Source organism: Metopolophium dirhodum, chromosome 1, assembly GCF_019925205.1.
Source record: "Metopolophium dirhodum isolate CAU chromosome 1, ASM1992520v1, whole genome shotgun sequence".
In the NCBI taxonomy this organism is placed as follows: Eukaryota; Metazoa; Arthropoda; class Insecta; order Hemiptera; family Aphididae; genus Metopolophium; species Metopolophium dirhodum.
In genome coordinates this window covers 59,363,648-59,376,773 of record NC_083560.1, presented here as the reverse complement: position 1 = coordinate 59,376,773, position 13,126 = coordinate 59,363,648, and positions in this window count along the sequence as shown.

Sequence of the window (13,126 nt, the reverse complement as noted above, 5' to 3'; positions counted from 1 at the left end):
GTGTCTATAGACGGCATAAAATAAATTGTTTTTCTTAATCACTATAATGATATAAGGATATGAAATAAGTACCTAGCCGTCTAGGTATAATACACGATAATATTATAGTTATCGTATTAACAATTAACGGCATCGGTATAAGATATGTGCGTGAGATTATTGTTCGCAGATAATTTATGTTAAACCAATAAACATCGAATATACTACCTGCAAATATTTTCTCATTGTTAGTCGAACGACTTTTAAATGGTATTCGTTTTGTTGATAATTCAAAATCTATAATTAAACGGCTCAAATAGGGCTCCTATATTAGCTCCTAAAGCACCCCCCCCCCCCCACCAAATGTTGAAATGTCCATAGTCCTCGACCAAACATTTCCTACATTTTGTTTTAAGCGTATTCAATATTATATAATAGTTATCCCCCCCCCCCCCCCCCAATATAAAACTTTATTTGCGCCTATGAGTATAAGAGAAGAATTTCGAGGTTGTAGTTTACTATAGGAACATTAAATGTGGTTGGTATAGCTAGGTACTTATAATTTGTCTTCAATTGAAAAATATGACTTGGATATAAATAAAATAGTAGGCAAATAGGCTTGGATTTTTATGGGTGTGCAGTAATCGCTATAAGGGAAAATGGAGTTCAAAAAACAATTTATGACAATATAATATTCTAAAGGAATATTCCAACATATTCTTCACATAACTAAATCTGGCAGTAAATGATTTAAATGCAGTGACAGCAATACAAAATAGGTACATACTATAGAAGTCATTAAAGAAGTCATCACAGAAGTTATTATTTTTTTTTGTGAAAGCGTACTTCATCGAGAACTGGTTATAAATTATAATATATACCACTTTTGTGTGATACGTACTCGGTCGTCTGCCAAATATAAAAAATCTATTCACGTTTTTGCTGAACATTTTATCAACATTAAATCAGTCCTAGAAAATATAGTTAAGATTTCAAAGTTAACACCACTATAGGTATTAGGTACTAGCATTAAATAAGCTAATCAACTAGCATGTACGACATCAACTTCACAATTTATTATATATCCTTAAATATCATATTCAAATGCGTATATCTGAATTATAAAGAGTTAAAATAAATTACAGGCTAAGTCTATTGATTTATACTCAGTCCAAAATCATATTCTAGATTTATTGACTATATTAAAAAATAAAAGAGAATGATCAGATATAATTGTTGATGGTATTTTTAATAACTCCTTATGTGTAACAAAACAATATGGTGCCAGAATTTCTGCGCCACAAATTAAAAATCCACTCATTTCATCGAAAGAAAAAAAACCGATCAAATTATTAAACAGATTGTACTACTGACTTACTCTCTTTATTCCATACTTAGATTCACTCAGTGGCGCCAAATACGTAATTAATGGTGTGTTTTGTCCCTTTTTTATTTATAGTGGTGGGTGCCGGATGGTTGGGTGGGTGGGGGGATGGATAAATTTGCATTCTAGTTTACAGTCTTGTTAAGTATTCGAATACTTGTATTTAAATACTTTTTTTGTATTTCAAATACTTTTCAAATATTTTTTATTTGTATTTTTATTCTAGAATACTAAATACTCTTTTTCATTCTCGTGGTCTACTCCAAATTCCAATTACTAAAAATTCGGAATGTACTATTTTAAATGTTGATTCTAAAATATTATTTTAAAATGGTTCTAACATTTGATCATTTATAAATAAGGTTACGCCAAAATACAAGCAGATAACAGAATGACTATACACTGAAACCCCTGTTGGCTCCTCACTCCCATATTATATCATAGCATACAAGACACTGACCACCACTGGTTGGATTGGCATTTATCTTGAATCTTTAAATAGTCTTTCTTCTTATTTAATGGGCGGTACTGTGGAAGTAGCTTATAATTTGTATATAAGATATTGGTATTAATATTATTGAACTTTTTTTTTTCATATTTATTTTAATTTTTACAATCTGTATTAAGTTTTTTTACAATAAGCACAATATATGGAGGGATACATGAGTGGGCTTGGTTTGACTGATTAAAGAATCTATTCAATAATAGTACTTCATGGCGTGGGTAATAGTGGTTTTAGTCGACTAGTCATTGAACTGATTGAATTATTGATTATTAATTTATTGATTTTAAAATAAAGTATTTTTGTACCTAAGTATTTTAAATACTTTTAAAAGGTATTTGTACTCCCAAATTATAAATTTGATCTTTCCAATACACCAACTAGATTCACATTCCCATCGAAAAAGATACTGTTGAAGAAAATCGAAGCATGATATTGAATACGTATCGTGTACAGACACAAATAAAATATAAAACATCATTGTAAAATCAATACATTTAACGTTCCACTCAGAATCTATAAAAAATAGACTTGTAATAAAATTGTTGCAGGGATATATACCGGTTTAGTCGGTTTTCTGAAAAACCGGTTAAACCACGGTTTTTTTAATATTTGAACACGGGAACCGAAACCAAAAGCTTTAAATCAGCGGTTAAAAACCGTAACTGAAATCTTATAAATCTTAAAATAACCCGTTTACAAAACCCAAACCAAAACCATAGAATTGAAAACCCGTTTTTAAAACCCATTAATATTTAAAACTAATATAGGATTTTTCGAATTTAATAAAGTTAATTACCTATATTATTTATAATTCTAGTTAATACAAGTATTTTTATTCGAAGAAAATATTATGTTTGAATCCCGATTCTATTACTGAGTTTCACGAAATATTAATAGGTCATACGCAAATTGTTCTATTATATTATAGTGTAATTATATTATAAATCGGACACATTTAAGGGCTTTAGGTTCAACCCTTAATAAACAATAAATAATAAAAATCGGGTCTACAGTTATTAATTAGGTATAGGAAAATAAAATCAAAATTTTAAAAAACTGTTCCATAAATCAAAAACCAGCATTTTCAAAAACAGTTTTATTGTTATCGATAAATTTGAAAAACCTTTTTTTAAACCGAAACAAAAACCAAAATATTTGTAAAACCGATCTTAATACCTAAACCAAAACCAGGAAATGTAGAAAACCGATCTTAATACCTAAACCAAAACCAGGAAATGTAGAAAACCATTCTCAAAAATCGAAACCCCGTAACGGTCAAAATTTGAAACGGTTTCGATCCCTGAATTTATCTGATTTTTACTAATATATAATAATATGTATTAAAATATTATATTAATTTTAGCACGCAAATTGCATTTCTCTAGTTTTGGTTTTGGAGCATTACATTTTACTCCCTAATTACCTATTATTTATTATTAGAAATTATTTTAATACGATATTTTGGGTTAAGTACAAAAGTATTACAAATTGTAGCTAAAGTCGACATTATCTTATTTTAAACTCAATTACTCAACTCTTATAGTCAGATACTCAGATATTCTTATCATAATATTATAATGTTATGTCTACAGTCATCCCAGTCATAGATAGCTACAAGGCTTTATTATAATAGCTATATTTTTTAATTTTAATAAATAATTATTATGTTCCCGATATTTATACTAACTACCTATATAGTTTTAATGTTTTTGACTTGAATCGAGCTTAATTTATAGTAAGTTCTTAGTAGTAGATACTGTAATAGAAACTTAAATAAATTTTTGATGATTAATGATAAAATATTAAAATATAACCATATAATAATATCGTGTTTTTATTCAACCACATTTAAAGATGAGATATGTCAACAGCCAACACTTATGGAATTATGTACAACACTGGAACAGGTATATACTTCTATACATGAAGTCTTGTATGTGTTAAAAGAAAACATAAAACTAAACAATATATATCTAGGTTTATTGTATATAAAAGTCTAAAAAGAATATTAAATGAAAAAAAAAAAGATAAAAGGTTGGTGTATAATATTATCTATGTACCTAGGTAATATACTTGTAAAGTTGTTGTACACTTGTACCTATACTTTAGGTAGATACTGGTAAAAAGTAAAAACACAATAAATGGTAGTTAAATAAGATAAGACGTTAAAACAGAAAGAAAACAAATCAGCTTTTGATAGTTTCTTTCCTGAAATACTATTAAGTAGAATGTACTAAAACTAAGAATATCGACGAAGTTCAAATCAGCTGCAGGCTGCAGCCGTGAAAAACATTATTTATAGGAATTTTGGACAAAACCTATACTTTCTGAAGCGCTTTGTAATGCCTTACAGTCTCATTTTTACAGTTTCACTAAGTTTTTATTACAGTTTTAAGTCTACTGACGACCTGTGCCGGGTTTTATCCAGTGTTTGGAAGGAACGAGTCCCAAAAGGAACGGATTCCTGGAATGAATTCCTTTTTATAAAAAAAGAACGAGAAAATGAATGAGTTCTTCTTTTTAAGGAAAATTAACAACGTTTTGTCGTTCCTTTCAAGTTCCGATAATTTACACAGATATGTAAATAATTGAAAGAAGATTTATTATTTTTTATATGTATAATGTATATTGCTAATTATTAGTGATCGTTATCGAGTATCGACGTTAATCGTTACTCTTTGGTCATTAACCACTTTATTAATATTTCGCATAAGTTATAAGTTATAATTTATATAGAAATGAGTACATATATAAAATATAATCATTTATAAAATAAACGATAAGTCAGTCAACCAAAAATTTAATTTTGAAAAAAATCTCAAAATCGTGAAAATAGTATTATAAATTTATACCTACTTGTAGGTATATGTTATAATTAATAATAAATAAGTATGCAAAAGAAACATTAATGATTAAATAAGAATTTTTATTTTATTTGGAACTAAAAAAGGAACTGATGGTTCATTTCCCAAAGGAACAACAAAAAAACGAGTTTAGGTAGTTTAAAGCCGTTTTAAGATTGCAATTTAAGTATAATGCACGGCTGCGCGTTAGCCACTAGGTAGATAAAGGTTTGCCGCTAGTTGTTACGCGTTAACGTTACCCCCGTTTGACTTTACCGGCAAACGAGTAGAGCAGGAATTCCAAAAACCTGGTCAGGAATTCTCAAGAATTAAGTACTCAATATTCACGGAAAAAAAATTGCAATTTCTGTTTAGGTGGGTGGGGGTAATGCACGTCACATGTACTGTATTGCGTTTTACGTGCGTACGTATTTATACTATACCATCTATATCAGGGACTGGAACCTTTAGGATTTTTCCGGTTCTGGTTCCGGTTCGGTTCCGGAACGGTTCTTCTAAAAAAATATAATAGGTTCCGGTTCCGATTCCGGTTCTTAAAATTTACAAAATATGGGTTCCGGTTCCGATTAATTCCGGTTCTTACCGGTTCTTAAAAATGAATTTTTTCAAAAATTACCTATTGCTTAATAGGTAGATTTTGTACTCATAAAGTCATAACTTGGCCCAGTCTTATAAAAGATACTTTTAAAATTTTATTTAAATACAAATACAAATACATCCATTCAAAAAGTATTTAAAATACATTCCAAATACTTTTTTAATTTTACTCAATTTATTTCAGTTTGCAAAATTAATTTTATAATTGCTAATTTAAAATAGTGTAATGTTAGTTTGTTACATTCATCCAGATATTATTAGAACTTTTTGAACCTCCTTCTAAAATGTATACTGGAAAATGAAATTAATACAACTGGCTATATAATAATTTTGAAATCATTTATTATTAGGTGGGTAATTAAAGAATCAAACAGTTATTAATAAAATCAGAAATTAATTTATTAATTTTACTAGGTAAGAAATTATTAATTTAAGAAGTGTATTCATTTTTCAAAAGTCTTAGAAGTTGCTAATAACTAATAAGCAAAATATAAAATTACAGTATGACCATAAGATTAATAAGTCGTAAATTACTCGTATGTGTTAATGTGTGACTGTGTTTGAGAATGTGAGACAGAGTTATAAATAACTATATAAATATTATTTCTCATAATAGCCGTAGATATTTGGTAAAGATTGTAGAAAACAAATCATTGTTGTCGACCATTCTCGGTACATTACCAATGAAAAATGCAACCCGTATGTGTGTAAATTAATCAGTGTCGGTCGTACCTATAATGCGATGATTTCGAGTTAAAATATTAAAATACCACATCTTACTATGTACAAAACAAAAATATTTCTACGAAAAATAATTATTTGATTACAACAAAATCCAATTTAAATAAAATGTTCAGTTATTTGAAATACGGGACTTTTTCTTAGAACCGATAAGAACCTAAAAGAACCGGAAAAATGATTGTATATTAAATTGTGGTTCTGGTTCTAATTCCGGTTCTAAGCATTGTAAAATATGGATTCCGGTTCTGTTTCCGGTTCTTAGATTTTCTCCAAAAATGGTTCTTTCGGTTCCGGTTCCAGTCCCTGGTCTATATACTCTATTTCATTAAATTATAAATTATAAATTATAATCAATATATTATATAATTATCTATACATACATAATAAAATAATAAAATATATCTATAATCATGGCATACGTATAGGTAACCTACTCCTATGACTACCCACGAATGTACGACCAAATCAATGGTATAGAAATGCTCATATGGGTATACTAGCAGTTCATAACTTCATCAATCATCAGCCGCGCAGTTTTGCTGGTGATCACTGCGGTCACTCCTCACAGGATGAAATAATAAAATATGACGTTATCTTAAATCTATTCTAAAGAATAATTATAGGTAATTAATCTCTAATCACTATTTTATGATAACAAAAAGTGAAACTTACGCACCAAAATATATTTTAATTTTACATTTTTTGGAGAGTATTTTGGGGTCACCCGCCTTTATGTAGATTAATGCCGTGCTTCCATCCAACGAGAAGTCAGTAGGACCGTAATAGGCATACGCATAATTGGCATGGTTAAACCTGTAACCCGTTAATAGTTACCCCCTACTTTTGATGAGCGACTTCTACATCACAATGAAAATAGTACTGAAAGTAGATTTTCATATAAAATCGAGGGATAGGTACGCAAATACAGTAGTAGAATATAGTAGGTACACGCAGGCCCGTTTTCAAGTGGCTACCTATACATGGGTTTGGCTATTTCTCTTCTGGTGGAGCTTTGAGGTGCTAAGACAGTGTTATAACTTATAAGGACATTTTTTTTGTGTTTATTCAATTATATACTATTATAATAAATTAATAATACAATCAAATGTAACTACCTATTGTAGATTATGAGTGGAGCGACAATGAATGTATTGTTTTTTTAATGATACATGTGTGTTTCTTTTAATGATTTTTAAGTACAAATTTGAACGAAATTAGATATTTAAACGAGTAATATTATTTTAGTTGATTTGTTCTAATTTCAAAATATTATTGGTTCGCTGTACCTGAAACTTCTAAAGTATATTGATATATTTTATGTACACAATGACATTTTATAATCGAATGTTATCGCCAAAAATTAATTAAACCTACTGTAAACAGTAAAATAAAATATTTTGATAGCAATAACATCATAAAATATATACTTTGGCCGTTTTCGCTCAGAATCGTTTTTTGTACACAATGATTTATCATTGAATTACATTTTAACCCATTCATTACAGTGATCCACTCGACACCTCAATACTGTACAGCAGAGTGGTACACACTTGCTAATCTTTTTATTTATGAAAATTGAAAAACCAATTTTACATTTAGTTTATTAGTTACAAAAAAAAAGTGTTACCTAAGTTAAAAAATATATCATAACTTGCTGTCCACCCTTTTTTTTGTTTATGGGTAGGTTTGTTTGTAGGTGGAAATTTAAAAATTATAATTTCCTAAGTGTAGTTATAGAACTATATTTTTATATGAACGATTTCTTGGGAATCTGCTTACGACTTTACATAGAACGCAGATCGCAGCTGACGTACTTGTTAGATGTGTAATTGTATAGATATAATAGCAGTACTTGTACTAGTTTTAACACCATCGTATTTACAATCAAATAATCAATGGTTTTATCTTGATTCTTGTTACACTACAAACTTTAATGAAACACCATTATATGGTAAGAATTCATCATAATGTTATTATGTTTAATACTTTAATGCAATCAAATATTATATATTCTGAGCATTTTATTATACTCAACTTTTACGCAAAATTTCGTTCAATCGCAAAATAACAAGTGCATCTGCAGATACTTTTTCATTCTTTAAAACTCATTAATATTCATATTCAAAAAAGTGGACAAGTGGATGTCACTCTGCTGTGCAGTAGGTTACGATTGGGTTACTGTTGTGGATGGTGTTAAATTTGAACTCAAAGATATAATATTTATGATTTAATATAATGATTGTATAGGTACGAAAAACGATTTTGAGCGGAGACTGGTTGTACAGCCAAAGATATTATTATTAATATAGTAGCCGGTTATAGACTTATAGTACGGCCAGCGAAAAATGAGCCGCGATTGTAGCGCCTCAAGTGGCTTTTTTTCAGTAGGGCTATCTAAAAACTATAGCCTTACCGAAAAGACGCCACCCGGGGCGCTACAATCGCGGCTCATTTTTCGCTGGCCGTACTATACAGTTGAATTAATATTATTTGTATATAATAATATACTTTAGAAGTTTCAAGTACGCATGAATAATATTATTAAAATATAACACTTAACTAAAATCGTTCTTATTCTTCGTTTAAATATCTAATTTAATTCACGCCGAAGTGCCTTCGCTGGTTGGTTCTTCCCTCGAGATATACTCAAGCTACTACGTATATTATAATTTTAACAAAAACATCATTTATGCTTATTGTATTTTTTTTTTTATGTACACATTGTATAAACTCTAGATTAAAAGTAAAAATAAAAAAATCTAATTTCATCCGAATTTGGACATAAAACAACTATAAAAAAACTGTTTTAAATTTACAATCCTTAAAAGTTGAACGTCTTATACATTTTTAACTACAAAATCATTTTTTAATTTTCAACTTGATAAAATTCATTAAAATTTGAAATTTAAATGATTATAAAAAAAACGTGTTTATGTATTTTCAATATCTTTCATCTGCTGTTGTAATAATATATCAGGAACCTTGTATAACATTTTCGCATTTTTTGACCCAACAAATAAAATTACATTGACATTTTTAGAAAAAAAAACAGTAAACACTTTCCGTAAATAGCTCAAAACGAGTCAAAATATTTTTAAAATTTTATAAAGTATAGTAAATAACAAAATGTAAATTTCAAGTATCTACTAATATTAGTTTTTGAAGAACACATACATGAGAAATCGAGTGAAAATCCAATGTTGTAAAAATTTGAACTTCAACGCTCATCAAATTTTATTTGACTTTCCAGTAGATATTTTTTTATTTATAAAGGAAGAAAAACTTAATATAAAGAATCATGTAGGTATTCAAATTTAACACCATCTATTACAGTGACCCAAATGTAACCTACTGTACAGCAGAGCGACACCCTCTTGCCCACCTTTTTTTATTTTGTTTTTCCCGGCGCATTTGAAACCTATTGGGAATTTTTAATTTTGACTTCCCGAATGCACCAATTTTAGATTCACTTTCCCATCGAAGAAGATACTACCAGACACACACAAATAAAAACACACCTCATTGTAAAATCAATACATTCATCGCTCTGCTCAGAAGGTATATTAATATAATATTATATAAGTAAGATATTTATAATTTTCGTTGCAAGCGGTGAAACTGTGTTAGAGGAAACACATATATAAATACTAAACAGTATTATACATATACTTATACTTTTATATAAACTGCAAGTTAGGGTTTTTAATATTATATAAAAGTATACTTTAGTTTACTATAGTATACTAGTAATTAGTATACTTTATAGCTTTTATTTGTTTAGCACTTCTCCTAAAAGAGGAAATCAAAATTATAATTTCTAATTATCACGATGTAACAATAAGGACCCGTATTACAATCGTTAAACTAAGGTTAAACCACCGAATTCGGCCGGTAAAATCAGTGGGTTATGCGCATAGATAATATAAGAATGGATAGGACATAAGAACTTATCACATGAAACTTTAGTGATACTATTTTTAAGGTTATATGGGGCAAATATTGATATGATAATCGATAAATAATAATTAATTTTTTTAATATTTTAAATTTTTAACAAAGTTTAGAGTAATTTTCCAGGCACAAGTGGTACAACAATCAAAATACAAACTGACAAATATCTAAATATAACTGACTATCTTGTTATTCATTATTATTTAATAAAATAGTTTTGCACATAACCTTAAAAAGCTCCATATCGTCTTTCTCTCTTTACGTTCTCTCTCCCCCAAAAAAGCACACGGCCCCATATGGAACTGGTATAGGCATGTCCTATCCATTCTTATATTATCTATGGTTATGCGTAATCGAGGTTTAAACTATGATTGTAAAACAGGCCCTTAGTTCGTACTTCGTGTTTGTTAATAATATTATGTATATGTAATGTATATATTATTTATCTATGTATATATTATGTATATGTTTATCAAACATATAATGATAACATTATTCCTTGTACTATCTACAATAATAAATACACTTTTTGTTATTATTTGTTCTTATTATAATTTTATATATTACTATAGTTATACATTTACTCTATAGGTATTTAGTCATCAGTAAAAATATTTATATTATAATACCTATATATACAAAATGTAACAGGAAGACCTGACAAAAGAAAAAAAAATGACGCTACTTAAACGTACGAAACAAATTGTGAAAATTATATAGTTAATAAATAATTAAAGAAATATACTCGAGTATAGACATGATCATGTCAGGAAATTCTAAAATTATAGTTTGAAAAAAGTTATTAGGTCCTAAGTTACTTTACTCCAAGAAATATTGATATTTAAAAAATCAATTACTTGAGTTGGATAAATGTTTTTACGATCAAAATTGTTCTTAGAATCAGATTTATAAATTGGCTATTTTGAATTTTTCCAAAAATATTTAATATTTAAACCAAATTTTCAGTATTAAAAAATAAAACAATTTTTATACTATAAATTATATGTACCTATAAAATTTTTTTTTAAATATTGATTAGAACAAAAGTAATTTTATCTGTCAGGTCATCTTGTCACATTTTGTATATATAATATATATTCATTATTGGCTCAATATCAGATTTAAAATAAGCATATCGACGCTTTCATTTTTTTTTTTTTTTTTTTGGTAGACCAAAGAAGGCATTTTAATATTTTATAATAACAAATTGATGCCACCACCCTCCTCTCTCCTACTACATCATGTGACTATAATAGTACACTTTAAAACACACGCAAGACCAATGTTTCGTTATAGAAAATAATATTCCTACAACTATACATAAATACCGTGGTCTGATATCAGCACCAACCTCCGGATTTGTATAACGCAATTATAGTTAAATCATTTTGCAACTTTCCCTCTTAATTTCGCCACCCGGTATAGCTACTTCCCCAACCATCCCACTCCAACCCTGATTTCACAACCTCAATCTCCCCAGGAAATGCATAACTTCCTTCTCCAGTCACCAATTTGGCCACACCCTATTTCCCATACATTTCTTTAAACTCACATTAGGTAAGTCCTATTGAATTATACTCCCCCCGCATACCCCATGACCAACAACAATCACGTGATCTGTGACATTTCTCATCTCATCTTTCACTGCCTCAGATCATCAATACACCACGCACACCTAAAATCTTTTATAAATCTTCCAACACCCTCTTCAATGTATTCCAAATATGTTATCTATGCAACAAAAAATATTATATTCCTCGATTCTCCGTACCATTAGTCATTAACTAGCATATCATTTAATTATTGTTTTGTACATAATTTATGTTTTCCGAACCAACATTTGAATCTTGCACATATTAAAGTCGAAAAAAATGTTAAAAGAAAAAAATGTACAAAACTAAATAGGTTGACCACAAATCGCACCTAACAATATCATATTGAAGGCAGCGTAAAAGTATTATTTTTTGTATAGGTATGTGCAGACAAAATATATAAAAATTAAATAATTAGGTATAGGTAAGTAGTAAGTTAATATAGGTAAGTACCTATTTAATTTTTATAATCTTATAATATTATGCGTACGTTCAATTTTAAAATCATTACCGCTATATAGCAATATAAATTATAAAAATATAATAAAAATGTCAGGTAGGTATACGAAAAGAGTATAGATCTTGACAAGTAGGTACCTATAGACGTTTGTTTACAACCAATAAGATTTAAGGCCTTAGTAATTTTTAACTGACATTTTAACAAAGATTAGTTTATAGCTTTCGCATTATGGACGTATACAGTCGTGTGCATACTTATAGTAACTGCTTGCAATATTGCAAATGTTATTAATCAGCTTCCATATTAAAATGTTAATCGTAATAAACTTTACATTCTATGTATTTGGCAGTATCATTTTATAGCGACGGCGTTTAATTGTATGCATACTTACATTTAATTCTCTAACTGGTGGCAATTATATCATAAAACGTTTTACCACCCAAGAATTATACATCACAGATGCTTATAAAGATTTAATGTTTATTATATCATGCATGTAATCGTAAAAATTAGGCTGCTAGTGCCTTGTATAGTTTAATTGTCGTTATTATTACCTATACCTACTATAGGTATTCAAAATTAAAAACATATTACATTGAATGGTTGACAAAATATTTAATTTAATTTTAAAAGATACCTACTAAATTCCTTAGGTATATATAGGTGGAGTTTACAGTGTTTGAACTTTATTGGATGTGGTGTGGAGTAACACAGAGTAAGGACCAAGAAATAAGACTATATGGAAAGTTTGGTCGAAAACTCGTTATTTAAAACATACAATGATCATGTTTTAGAAAGTAAATTTATTTATGAAAGTATACTTTTTTTCTTAAAATCGTTTATTTTAATTATCTATACATTGTGTATTTATAACATTTTAGTCATCTTATATTTTTGTTTTTAATCATTAATGTTCAAAAAAACATATTTACTTTATTTACAATATTGTTTTATTTAATTGCATTATTTTTTTGATTTTTAGAAATTTAAGTTTGAATATAAACTGAAAAGTAACATATTTTATTTAAACCGGTTTGACTAAAGAAATAGTTA